Source organism: Aphelocoma coerulescens, chromosome 2, assembly GCF_041296385.1.
Source record: "Aphelocoma coerulescens isolate FSJ_1873_10779 chromosome 2, UR_Acoe_1.0, whole genome shotgun sequence".
Taxonomy (NCBI): domain Eukaryota; kingdom Metazoa; phylum Chordata; class Aves; order Passeriformes; family Corvidae; genus Aphelocoma; species Aphelocoma coerulescens.
This window is the reverse complement of record NC_091015.1, coordinates 99,390,181-99,404,677: the sequence shown is the minus strand read 5'-3', so window position 1 is coordinate 99,404,677 and position 14,497 is coordinate 99,390,181. Positions and strand designations below refer to the sequence as shown.

The 14,497-nt window shown below is 44.0% G+C and overlaps 1 long non-coding RNA gene across 1 annotated transcript; it reads left to right on the top strand.

Moving 5' to 3' along the window:
- The first annotated feature begins 1,577 nt into the window (after positions 1-1,577).
- LOC138105830 (uncharacterized) lies at positions 1,578-3,710 on the top strand. The gene is made up of 4 exons (XR_011148715.1): positions 1,578-1,702; positions 1,804-1,960; positions 2,490-2,566; positions 3,472-3,710. It is a non-coding gene; the product is annotated as an uncharacterized lncRNA (long non-coding RNA).
- The last annotated feature ends 10,787 nt before the right edge of the window (positions 3,711-14,497 follow it).

Sequence of the window (14,497 nt, the reverse complement as noted above, 5' to 3'; positions counted from 1 at the left end):
GGAAATAATGTAGGACTTCCCTAAGCTTTCATGCCTTTTATGCTGTTTGTACTCTTTGGTGAGGAAGTCACCCTTCTTCCCAAAGCATTGCCTCTGTCAGCACTGCAGAGGGCACAGGGAGCTCTGGGACACCTGTTCAGAAGGACATGTGCATCCTTGCCCAGCTGAGAGAGGAGGGTGGTGGATCCAAAGGGAGAAATCTCTGCCTGAAGCACAGTGCAACCAGCAGGAGGAAGTCAGTGGCTGCAATGCAAAGGGCACCTGAGGCTCCTCTCCCACTTTTAGTCAGACCCGAGCAGAGAGGTGACCATGGCATACTGGTGGCAGGCAGGGGGCAGCTGCAATGCCCTGGTGCTGTGTGCCCCCCAAGAGATCCAGCAGCTCAGAGAGGTGAGGAGCTGGCCAGAGCGGCTGCCTGGGCTGTTCTCAGCCACCTGGGAAAACCTTGAGGCTGTAGCAGGTACAGCAGGGACTCCCTGAACAGCAAGGAGTAAGATCTGCCTATCCCTAAACCACTGTGGCTTAAGAATATGCTCTCTGGTTCCCTACACCACCAAAGGGCTGTCACCAAAACAGATTCACATGGCTGGCTGCAGGAAATAAATCTGGGGAGAGAAGAGCAAGGAGCACCTTGAATAAGAAGTCTCAGGATTTCCCCTCAACCTGTGGGAGCATTTCACTTTCCAGTAAGCAGCACTATAAATTTCACCTAGTGGTAGAAGTAAAAATGTTTTATGGTTGTCCAGATTGAGCTATGATTGACTTAAAGTCTAACAAATCATTCCTTTAACGTCTAACAAATCAATCTCCTCCCACCGTCCCTTTAACCACGCTACACAGGGTGCCAGCTTTTCCTTTAAAGATAACGGGGGAGGGAGGGAACAGCAGTCACCAGCACCTAATGAATGAATGAATTTTGAGCCGTCCAATAATTTCCCTCTGCTCGGCTATAAGAACAGGAGGAAAAAAAGCAGAGCAGCAATCCTCTGGCAAGAAGCAGTCTGAGCTCCTGAGCACCACATCACACCTGTGCTGTTAGGAGCAGACAATCCCTGGGAAGCTCTGAAGCAGCTGTTTCCTCAGTAAGGTGTGGGGTGCTAAGGGAAGGATGAGGAGTCAGTGGGAACCTCGCCACAAAGGGCTTTTTGTTGAAAGATGCTACACAGCACTGCACATTGTGGTGGAGGGGACAAGGTGGAGTATTTCTAGTGGGAGATGGTGCATTTGTACAAATCAGAATGCATGTTATTTTCTCTGTTGGAATATTGTCCTTGTCCTTTATTACATTAAAGGGGAACATCTTTATCTCATGGTGATTTGGGTGCAATATGACATTGCCTAATGTAAAGGGGGACTGTAATATCAAGGAGACAACCGTGAAATAACACATTACACACTGAATTGAACAGCAGGCTCATTTACATTCCTTTAATTTGGAAATATGAACATTCAGAAAATCTCTTCTCCACTTGCATTCCCTTATTTTGGAAACATGTAAATTACATTTATGATAATTTAGTATTTAACCGGTACAAGCATTGCGAATTCCAGAAGCAAACATTTTAAAATAGGCGGGAGCTGTGCCAGCCTCCTTTGGAAATGCGTGTGGTAAAAGCCACCTCTGCGGATGACTTTGAACACAGCGTCTCCAGCTTCTGGACCTGCACTTGCAAATGCTTGGAAAGCAGATGGGACAGCGATGGTAAGGCTTGCTGGGCTGGACCTTTTGTCCCAATCATAGTCTAGCCTTATCACATATGGCAGATGGATTTAATTAATAAAGCTCTTCTGTTGTGTGTGGAGGCATTTTTTTGCAGCCCGTGAGATCTCGGAATTGCAAATGAAAATGACAGCAGAGGAGCTTTTAGATCAGCCGTGCTCAGATGATGCTGAGAGGCCTCTTCTACGGCAATTCCTCTGCTACATTTTCCAGTCTCGCCTTGGAAACCTTCTACCAATAGTGAGTCATGTTCAGCTGCTCATCAGCCAGCTTATTCTATTGCATGCCTAATAGCCCTTATTACGAAGTCATTTCTCTTGTATCTAAATGGGATTGTTCCACTTTTAATTCGAGACCCTTCTACCACCTCTGCTGCAGGGAAGGTCCATCCTGACAGCACACAAATACAAGCACTTGTCCCAGGACTACCTGGGGCTCCCTCCTGCCCTGTGCTTTCTTTCACAACCCCCACCTGCAGTTCCCTTCACTATTCCTGCTTCCCATCCTTAGGTTCTCTGTCACTTTTCACTGACCTTTCTAGAAAGTGAGGCTTAAAAACTTGTGCTGTGTTTCAGCCTTAGCCAGAGTGCATAATGCTGTACCCATCAGTCCCTTTTTGTCACATGGCAGATTTCTCTTTTTACTGGCTGGGGCAGTGATTGCTTCCCTCACAATGGCAACTCTTTTCATTACCTGCTATAACCCCAAGGTATTTTCCTATATTAATGTTTTCTAAATATTTGTGTTGATTATTGTTATTTCTCTCCAGGTGCAACACTGTCACATTCATCAGTATTAAGTAAATTTTATTTTGTTGAGATCTTCCCATGGCTCAGAAGATGCCAGGTAATTCTGCAGTTGGGATTTGCTATCCCTTTTCACCTATTCATTCCATATTTTATTGCTTTCAGTGCTAGTAAGGTTAAACACAGCATTGCCTCTTTTAAATCAAATGATCTGAGTACAGAGGGGAATAAAAATATTTGGATAAATAATTGGAAGCTGAAATAGGATTTTTTAAAAAACAAGAAAATACACTCTTTTCTCATAAAATATAACCATTGGATTTTAAATTTTTCCCCTTGCCCAAACCTGAATAAAAAGGTAGAAGATGAAGAACAAAACAAAAAAAACCCCAAACCCCTAATACTTTCTTTTAATAAAAATGTTGAAAATGTTAGCCAGACCTAAACTTTTATGTTAACATTTTCATTTGAGCTATGCATCCATTGGGAGCAAAGATGTTCTGAGTAATTCTGACAGAGGCTGTGAGAATGCAATGCATGCTTTTTTTCCTGCCTGTTTCAGAGAAGGGACAGCACAGAAATCATTGCTCTGAATAACAGTTCGTCCCCTTTCAGGAGAGCTCTGGAATGTTTGCCACTGCAGTTAGTCAGGGGCCATGGCTCAATGGGCTCCATATGTCTTTGCTGTGTGGAGCAGGGTCTGAAGCAAGAATGTGCTGCAGAACCTCAGCCAACAGCAGTCCCTTGAGCAAAACTTTATTCAAACAAACAAAGAAGATCACCATAACAAAAAAAACCAAAGCCACCCAAAATGTCTGAAACCCAGATGTGTTCACATACTCATTTCTTGACATTGTCCATAGCCTTTTATACATTCATGAGCAATTTCCTACAGAAACTTGCAAAGATCAAGGAGAAAGGACAAGTTGGAGGGAATCCCATGTATAATAAGAAAGGCACAGCTAAACAGAGGTGTAGTTAATGACAAAATACATCTTTTCCCAGAGACCCAAGTCAATGGACTGAGCTCCGATGAGCAAGTGAGAGTCTGACGCCCATTCCTCAGGAATATGCACTTTACAAATCAGCTCTTATGCACTGTGCACTGAAGCCTTGTCAGAACAGGTACCTGCTATTGCATGAAGGCATAAGAAGTTCTGGGCATGTGTTGTCCAGGAGGGGCTGCTGGTGCTTCTGAAAATGGCATCAGGTTATGTCTGCTGTTTGGCACTAAAATATCCCTGATTCTTTTAATGGTGAAACAAGGAGAGCACCATCTGACATGGCCTGTGAATGGCTGACTCCCAGATGCCATTACCTGCTTGTGGCCAATGCTTTAAAGTTTCATCAACCTTCTTAGTAAGTCTACCTTGTACCTGTGTTGCTTATTCCCATCAGGTCTGAGGAACACTGGTTTAGGTTATCCCTAAAGCAAAGAAGGGTACAGGAGGGGAGCCCAATCAGAATTCCTTGATTACCTAGATTTGCTCTGACAGATTCATTTTCAGTAATTGTGCCTGCACACCTGATTTAGGGCTCCTCAGCAGACAGCAGTGGAAGCTGATTTCTTTGAAGGTAAATACCCAGCAGCCAAGACTGTAACAGACGTTACAGATGGGACCCGTAATTCACTTAACTCTGTCTCAAAACCCCTCTTTTCTATACATTTCACCTCAATATTCTCCTGGGCAATCACTAGGCCTGCTAAATTTGTGGTTCTCATTTAATTCCCTGACATGTTCTTTTTTAAGGCTTTATTTTCAGCTATTGAAGTACAAGAAGTTGCCTGGAGCCTTGCTTTCCACAAAAGCAACAACAGACTTCACTCTTGGTAACTAAAATGGAATGATTTCCATTTTGGTGTGAACATCTCTAAGGGTTTTTCTGAGCCCACCTGCACTTTTCCACAATAGTCTGTGTTTCCAATGGCTGCAAATCTTTTCCTGCTCTGCCAGTGGAGGGCACAGCACCCAGACCAAGCCCTGTCCATAAAGTAACTTACTTTGAGATTAATGTCGTGGAATTAGGAAAAGTGAACACATCCCCTCCGCCCTTGGGTTTCTTAATTCATCTTACATCAGGAGCTCCCCTGGGCAGGGGCATCAAGCTGCAGGGAGTCAGGGTCAGGGACAGCCCTAGCAGGAGTCACCCAGCAGACACCAGTGCATCCCCTTTGGAAAGGGGCCCAGGTCATTCAGGTGGTCACACAGCCATGGTCACACAGCCGTGACATCGCTCAGGTTGAGAGGCAAGCACTGCCTATGGCACCTCACTGAGGCAGAATGTAGATGCACACAAGGGTGCCATGCACAGGTAGTCGTTCTTTTCATGGATTGCATCAGAAATGTTACCGAAATCACTACAAATTATGTCTGCTGTGTAATCTTTCTTCTTTTACCTAGTCTATAATTACAGCACCTACAAACAAAAAAAAACACCAAACGGTATTGGATTTTTCTGTCATGATCTGTGTTTAGGGTTTGGCAGGATTCAATTTTAATTTCAACTTCAGTGATAACACTCTATTAGCTGTGTTTTTTATTTATGGTTACACACTGCTCATTTATACAGATGTAAATATTTTTCTACTTGTATTCAGGAAAGTGCTACTATCATTGGTTGAAAGAAAAGCAGCTTCTCTCTTTTGAGTAGCTGCGGTGATTTCAAAGAGATAGGGTCTACAAATTCATCTACCATCAAAAATTTAGCCCTAATCTATACAGAAAAGAAATGACAAATACATTACAAAACCCTTCCTGACAGAGCCTGTCCATGCTCTATTTTCTAAGAATATAGCACAAGGTGATAACATGAATCACAAATAACATTCAACATGAGTTTGAGCAAGCTAAAAAATGTTCTTTTTTTCTTTAGAGGAGGTAGAAATAAATTTTGTTATTAAAAACAGAGATGAGCTGAGAAAAAAAAATATTGTTTTAAGTATTTTGCGCATTTAGATAACCCAAGAAGATCCCATATGGAATATGAGCAAGTGTTAACAGAAAGATCATTAATCAAGTACTACGCCTACTGGAAACAAATCCCACAACAGCTTAGGGAAAAAGCAGACAAAAAGTTATCCTGTGGTTAGATAAGTAAATGGATGTCAGTGTGGGAGCATGAAGGCAGAGAGGAAGCAGCATGAGACTGTGAGAAGCTAAGGGTTAGGCATTTCATCATCTGACTCTCCAGTACCCCAGGAGTCCTGTACCAATCAACTGATATCCAACCAGTGGAAAAAGTTTCCTGAATCGAGGCTGCTTGCTAGAGAGCATGACAATGTTCTCCAGGAGGAAATCTCTGCTTTATCCAGGAGAATTGATCCCCAAGACTGCAGTGTGACCTGTGTGGGCACACACATGAGGTTTCCTCTGACTCCAGTCAAGATGAAGGAAGGCTGTGGGATGGTGGGCACGTCATCTGCATTGTCCCATCCAGAGTGGTTACCTCCTGTCCAAGGTATCCAGGCAGGAAGCTCCTCCCCACCTTCTTCCCCCCACACGCAGGGCAGTCCAAAACAGTGCTACTGGGAACTCCAGTGGTTGCTCAGTAATGCTGAAAGCTGAGAAACATTATGCCAAAATTTTCATGCACAAAGGGAAAGGCTTAATTTTGAAAGAATTCATCATGGCGTGGAATAATTGGTCCCTACACACAGGAAAGATGGGAGTTCTTGATTCAGGGCTGCAGAGTGGGGGAATGGGAGATGACTGCTACCATCTTGATGCTGGTATTTTTTGCTGAGTGATTTGGCAGAGCAAACCAAAACAAGCCAAGGCTGTAACTGTTTTCTCTCCTCACCCTAATAATCCTTAGTGCTTTGAAGAAATTACCACTAAGCATTTTGCACAAAGTATTTGTGGAACAGACATTAAGAATTATTGTTAGTAAGAAAATAACAGATATTAATGAGCATCTTCCCCCAGCTAGTGTACCAGTGGAAAATTTGTGAGTCCTAATGTGCACCAAATTTGAAAAGTAAGATTTTAATTCCATCCTGAAGGGTATTTAAATCTGAAAGAAAATTATCAGCTAACTAACTAGGGGATCTGAAAAACAATTGTCAGAGCTGAAACGTCCTTACTTCCCCCCACAAAAGCAACCAAGTCCATCAGTCTCAAAGTTTTTATTCAATACTGCACTGCCAGGAAATGTTTTCAAATTCAGATGAAGGGAACAAAAATAATAAGAATTCTAAATATATCATTAAAAGCTTTATGTGGCAAATAACACAGACGTTAGGTCACCAGGACCTTAAGAGTCCTTGACTGATGCCAGAGATGTGGCCATGCAGCAGCACGAGAGAGAGGAGTGCCCCAGGACTTGTGTAACAAGATGTTCTCTTTTTCCACGTGCAATGAACAGCTCTATACAAAGTCAGAGGAGAAAGCAATGCTCCAAAGCCTCCTCACTTTACAGGTTGGGCAGAGATGCTTTTGTGATGAAGTTTAGTTCTTGATAGGTCCAAATTCATAGCATTTTTTGGTCTACCCTGAAATTTGATGCAGCTCACAGAGGGAGGGAGGTTGAAGTTGTGGACTGAGGGAAGCAGACAGGATGCACCAGTTTCCGGAGATGGCTCTCCTGATAACAGGTGCTCTTTTAGCTGTGCGTGCACGCATGAATAAGTACAGATGTGTGTGAAGACTGGGGGAAGCAAACCATGGCTTCTGAACAAGCTCAGTCTCTCAGCACATACTCTGCTGTGTCTTGACACCAGTTCACCTTTGATGACACAATACTGGCAGCAAACCTCAGGAAGCATCTGTTTGCCTTGGTAGGTAAATGAGTAGCAGCTGGGAAAAAACAGAGTTCATGTGGGGACAGAGGCATTGAAGGGCTTTCTCAGCTATTGATTTTTACGTGTTCTCAAGGGAGCAGAATAGGGAAACAGATTTTGTGTCAGGCCTGGTTACCCAGAAATTTCTATATTTTGCCATCCAGCCCAATTTACAGATTGATTGAACCTGGTTAACACTGCTTAATAACCATCACAAATTATCATTGAAGCAAATTATTAAATGCTTTAGAAAAATCCGTTCTAAATCCTTGCTAAAGGATTTGTGTATCTTAAGTTGCTACACAAAACATTTTGTGTGAATCACAGAATATCCTTAGCTGGAAAGGAACCCCCTAGGATCATCAAGTCCAACTCCTGGCCCTGCACAGGACATCCCAAGAATCACACCATGTGCTCAAGAGCATTGTCCAAACTCTTCTTGAACTGTCAGGCTGGTGCTGTGACCACTCCCCTGGGGAGCCTGTTCCAGTGCCCAACCACACTCTGGGTGGAGAACCTTCTTCCTGATATCCAACCTAAACCTCCCCTGACACAGCTTCAGGCCATTCCCTCGGGTCCTGTCACAGGTCACCACAGAGAAGAGATCAGTGCCTGCCCCTCCTCTTCCCCTCATGAGGAAGTTGTAACTGCAATGAGGCCTCCCCTCAGTCTCTTCTTCTCCAGGCTGAACAGACCAAGTGACCTCAACCTCTCCTCATTCAGCTTCCCCTCCCGGCCCTTCACCATCTTCACTGCCCTCCTTTGGATGCTCTCTAATACTTTAATGTCTTTCTCATATTGTGGCACCCAAAACTGCCCCCAGCACTCGAGGTGAGGCTGCCCCAGTGCAGAGCAGAGCGGGACAATCCCCTCCCTTGCCCGGCTGGTGATGCTGTGCCTGATGCCCCCCAGGACACACTTGGCTCTCCTGGCCACCAGGGCACTGCTGATTCATGGTCACCTTTCCACTGACCAGGACTCCCAGGTCCCTTTCCATGGCACTGGTACCAGTCTGTATGTTCATCTGGGGTTGCTCCATCCCAGGTGCAGAATCCAGCACTGACCTTTGTTGAACTTCATACAGATGGTGATTGCCCAGCTCTCTGATTTGTTGAGGTCTCTCTGCAGGGCCTCCCTGCCTCTGAGGTACTCAACAGCTCCTCTCAATTTACTTTCATCAGCAAACATATTTGGTATGCCTCCAAGTCCTGTGTCCAAGTTTATGGAGATGTTGAATAGACATGTTAAAGAGAATACTGAGCTCTATCACAGGAGAAAACCAGTGGTGACTATCAGCTGGGATGGCAATTGCCACCCACATGGCCCAGCTATCCCTTTCTACAGGTGGGTATTGCATATCAACAGGGTGTTGGGGTTGTTCTTGTCCAGTTTCCCACTCTGCCCTCTGCACAGACAAACCTCAGGCATCCTGAGCAATTCAGGTACTGGGTGGACAGAGGACACAGATCACAGCATCTCTTCCCCCGTACCCCACAGGCTTTTTGCTCCTGTCCAACCTCATCCTGCTCATAAAGGCATTGCAATTACTACAATTTTGCAAGAATACCCAAGATATTAAGATGTAGTTCCAACTCCCTGTATTCCTTGGATTCCTTATATCTGTCCTTGCACCACGTGGTGGTGTGCTCACTCCCCTGCTGACACTTCTGAACCAAAGGTCCCCTCAAAATACTTCATATGGAGGTGGGGTGTGCAGGATGGCATCTAGTAGCCATTTGCACACAACTCTTTGAGAAATATCTGCAAGGGCCAACTCAAAACACAGCTCTGCCTTTCCATGTATCCCTCTCCCTCAGCTGCTCACTCAGCTCTAATCATTAGGACCCAATTGCTTCAGCAAAGGTGAATGCATTGACAGGGTCTTTTGCATACTGTTGTTCATGAATCCTTGTTCCTGTCACACAGTAACCATAACTACTGCTTTTCTAGACCTTTGGCTGATGGTCTCAGCAGAAGAAAAAAATAAAAAGAACCAGCAGAAAAGGGAGGGTGCAAAATCAGACATCTTGGAAATAAAAACAACCTCTTGCCTCTTGCTATTAAAGTTGTTCCCTTTAGGTCAGAGCCCATATGCACGCACATGTGCACACATTGCTTCCTCTACTCCACAGTGCCTGGGGTAGTTTGTCTAGTTTTAAATTGGCCAAAGTAGATGAAGGGTGGCAGAAGGTTATTTTTAATCTGTTAATGTGTTATGGGAGACTGTTACAGCAAGGAACCGTAGAAGATGGGGAAAGGCAGAGGGAAAATGTGAAATAAGTTTGTTTGAACTAAGGGAACACATGATGTGAGAATTTCAACGCTCCTTGTACCAGACTTTTATAGTAGCAAAAAAAGAACATATTTTTCCCCCTTTTCTTACTCCCTGAGAGGACATGTCCCTATGTAGAACATGGGAGTCTTGGCTTGACTGAGTCTGTGGTAAAGGGATAAGGGACCACCTCACAACTGGACTTCTCCAGAAAGCTCCTGGCTGATTACATAGCTCAGCATAACAAGAAATGTCACCACTAATACACCCAGGAGCTCTGGATTTTGCACCACACTGTTAGCCTGCCTGACCCCGGGAGATGGTGGGACCTGACCAGACAGGCAATCAAAGGACATCCTTTTCCCTCAGCAGCTGTCAGGTCCCTGCTATTCCCACTCCTTCCCCTACGAAATATCAATTTATTCCTGCTTCTCATGCTTATTCTGTGTTTTTCTCCCTTTTTTCCTTCACTTTATATAAGAGAATTCTTAGCAATTTCAGACAGGTCCAGCTGTGGTTAATTTGTCATGGAGAAAATAATATCAAATGGAGCAGTGCTGAGGAAACAAACAGCCCAGTGCAAAGCCTTCCCCTAATTGATTGATGAAAAGAAAATTAGGGTTGCCTCCAGAAACAATTTCCATAGCAATGGGAATAGAAAGGAAGCTGTGCTGCAGATTGTGGGTGACCTGCTGCGGCTCTTTGGCCTCTGAATTGTGCCAGCCAGTGTGCCTGGAGCTCCCACCCACAGCCAGTGTGCATGCACCAGGCTAGCATGGGACCACTCTGCCACTGATGGACCCCCAGGGCATGAAACAGCACAGGCTGTGTCCGTGGCCAAGCCCAGTCTGGGGGCTGTGAGCACAATGCCATACTGAGAGATGGAATTGAGCTGCCTCCTCCCACTCCGATCCTCCTCAAAAGAAACAGATGCCATGTTTTGTGGGCTTTTCTCTTCCCTTTGTATTTCTTTCAGGAAAAAAAAGATTCTGCCTCAGCTTGAGTACTGATTGCTACCACTTCAAAAGGACTGACTTTCTTTTATTTTCCCTGTAACAAAATCATCCAGGAGACTTCCCAGCAGGAGTTTTTCCCCTTCAGAAAAAGTTCTGCATGTGCCCATGGCAACTGGGGCACAGTGGCAATTATTGGGACCATGTTCTTCGTTTTTGATGGTTAAGGTGGCTTGCATTAAAACTGACTAATGATATGGGGGATATCTTTTATTTGCTTGACTGGAGATATCTTAAGGAAGGCCCAGTTTCAGGGAAGGAAGTTCACTGCAGGAGTCTCAGGGTGGGGAAACACAGTCGCCCACGTTGCCAGCTGCTTTTGAAAACCTTGGTCATGCAAGATTGTGTGTGCCTTTTGTTTGCCAGGCAGGCCACAAAAAGCAAAATCAAGTTCCTGGCAGCTAAATCATGAACAAATGTTACTCTTAATTTGGTGTAGTACAAAATTAACAGTTTACAAATTTTAATAGACCTTGGAGAAAAAAAACAGCTCAAAGAGAAAAACAAAAAACCAACCCTAATTCTGGACTTGGAGCTTTAAAAAATAAATTAATCCATTTTCATAGTTGTCCATTGGGCACACCTCTCTCAAGTCTTACATTTACCCATGCATAATTCCTGCTCTGTAATGGCTCAGTCCTGAGGGGAATTCAGCACCTAGATAGGAGGAGCCATTTCTCACAGCACAGGTGCTATCACTGGCTTCACTTCTATGTTTTAAAGCCATGTCCCCCTCAAAGCCAGAATGCACACTGCTGCATTTGGCAACGTTTTGATTACTGGTTATGACCAAGACAGCCTCAGAAGAAAAGAAAGGCAAGGCCAATGTGATTTTCTCTGTGCTGCCTTTGTAGGGCTCACCTTTTTCAACAGCCATTCCTGAAAGAAATGGAAGGGCTGTCACTAAACAGCCTCTCTCCTAATGAGCATCCTCTTCGTTATTGTCATCAGTGCCTGCAGTGTGGAGAACATGTAGGAGAAACTGTGAAAGGAAACAACCTGAAGACAGAGAGAGAAACAAAGCTCTTTCCCGACATAAACAATTCTACAATTCTACTATTCTATGATTCTATGACATGTAATGCACCAATTGACCTGAAGATGGATTTCTCTTGAAGCAACATGACATATTCTTATCTACCTGAATTTATAGAAATAAATTTTACTGCACTGCTTTTTGGGCAGACAAAAGTTAGCAGGCTCGGAGGAGCATCCATATTTCATTAATTTGTAAAAATTTAAAAAGTCATTGTATCAAAGACATGACTTAAGGTGCAACAGAGGGAAAAGGAGCAAGTGGAAACAGGCCAGTGCTGAGAATGAAGTTGTGCATTGGCAAAAATTTCTACTATTTTGCTAAATACCCTTTGAACAGCATCGTCTTTCTGGGGAAAACTGGAGGTTTGTATCGAAAAGCTATTGAAGTAATGCTATGTTTGGAGCATTTTCTGATGTTTAGCTTTCTAGTCTTGTAATTAAAATTTAGGAAGAACATGCTCTGTTGTTGTTGCTGTTGTCAATTTTTAGTAAGAAATCTCTCCTTCCCTACCTTCACTAGGGAATGAAAAGCTTGCACTTGATGCAGAGCTAGAACGAAAGACACACAAGGAGAATGACAAAATTAGACAAGTCAAAGCACCATGATTTTTTTTTCTTCTTCTTCTACTCTTTGGTACTTTCTCTTCTTAGTTTTTTGTCACTTTTTTTCTACTTGTCAGGCCTCTTCTTTTAGACTATCAGCTTTTTCCACAGGGATTGCTACTGAGTTTTCACACAGGTTAGCATGTTGTGGTCTTGACTGGCAGAGGGTTAAGGGTTACAGCATATGCCAGTCACTGCAGACAGACAGCTAGGTGGAAAGGTCATTTGAACAGCCCTTTGCTATAGTAAACACTAGAGGAACCCAAACAAGAAGGTTGAAGTATTCAATCAAAAAAAAAAAAAAAAAAAAGAAGAAGAGAGTAGAGCCCTTGTTCTTAGGTTAACAACCAGCAGAGAATCATCACAACCAGAGCACTCCTGCTGTTTGAGCATTTGTCAGTCCCTGGAGACTGTTGTTGCTGAAGGCTGGTAGTTTTGCTATGTGCTGTATTTAGCTCCAGCTTACAGTCTTACATGCCATCAGCCCCAAGGCAAGACCACATATTTGCTAGCTGTACTTGAGCCATCCTCCTCAGCTTGAACTTAAGCACTTGCTTTATGACCTTACTAGGTCTGAGTTGGCAAGGCCCTGGTGCTTGTTCACATGTATTTACAGGGGAAGCTTGATGCTCAGATGGAAGTGGCAAGAAACAATTGTTTCTGGAGAAAACAATCAGGACCGATAGGGTAAGGACAGACATGACATTGTCAGCAAGGGATGGGAGCTGATACCACTAGGGTGGTGTTTTAAATATACTCTTACACGGTTTATTTGCAAAGAACGAACATAATGCTCCTAGAGATGAAGAACTCCACCTGCTCTAGAGATGTAGCTATAGCAACCTCCACATGATTACATTGCTAATCTGCAGGTGTTGAAGAGGCATAGATAGATGCTGTTGAGTAATTCAGCTTCAAATAGATACTTTGATCTGCATAACAGCTTGCATTCATGTCCCAAATATGGATCATTTCCAGTTCTGCAATTCTTCCTTATAAAAGCAACATTCTTATCCTTTCTTTTGTAAGAGAAGTCTTAAAACTTGCCCATGTTATCTAACGAGATAATCAGCTCCCTTACTTTAGGGTGGGGCAGGAGCAAGGGGAAAAGAAACCTTTTCACTGCCTAAAATGCCCAAATTTTTTGTTGCATGTTTTGTCTGAGTGACTCTCCAATGGGAACAAAACTGAACAAAAGACAAAACTTGTTCTACTTTCCTGTATACAAGATGTGCTGATGAATTAATTCCATCTTCGCATTAAAGACGGTCTATTCCACTGCAGACTCTGGCAGCAGTGTCTGAACATGTACCAGATCAGGTCATGCTTCATTAGCAGCCATAACACTGTTAAGAACATCAAGCTAAAGTCTGTCCTGCTTTACTCTCCACAAGGTGCCATTGAACTTGGTGGGTTGCCTGGGATGGAAGTCAAGGCAGAATATGGCTCACCATCAAACAGCTCCAAAGGAACCTGGACCTTTGATAGGCGAAATCTGCAATTCACTGATTCAATAAAAGAAAGGAATTAAAGAGCTCCAAGAGAAAAATGACCCTTCATTGTATTCCCCACCAATCTGCCAGAGCACTCCTTTGAAAGGCTAGTTCAGCCACACACCCATCATTTCATGAAAGCTGGTTAAGGGCATTTGATGAAGCCTCTAAAGTCTATATCACATGCCCCTTTCCTTCTTTTCCTTTTTTTATTTTTTTGTCAACTGAACATCCCACAGCCCAGTTGCTGCCCTCACTTCCTGAAGCACCTACACTGCCCTGCTTCCTGCCCCCATTTCATTTTTGGCTTCACAGGTTTCTGCACAATCACCTTATTTATTTACCTGAATGACTCTTCTGTGTTAAAGAACAACAAATTAAAACAGAAAAGCCATTTGAGATTCACTGGTCAATGTTGAAATCTTGCCTTTCATATGAAGACCATGCATGTGACAGTGGACCACGGCACAAGACCTGACTGTTCTGTCCATGGGAGCCTTTCTCATCTCTTGCCTAGGACACAGATCTTTCAGAAAATTGTTGATAAATTCAGACTTTCTTCATTCCTTCCCACAGCTCCCACTGCCTTTCTTCTGCCTTTACTCCTGCCTCACTGACTCCCTGTCCCTATCTCTGTGTCCTGCACTTTGTTATAGCCCCAGCCCTCTTGCACCCTCTGCCCTGGCCATCTGGGCCAGCAGAAGCCTGCCACCAGGAGCCACCAGGCTCCTCCACCTTCCACTCTGGAAGATGCTTCAGACTCTGTCCCTGGCTCCTGCGGCTTTTCCTCAGTGCCACCCATCACTGTGTGACCCTGGCAGTGGGGGTTACT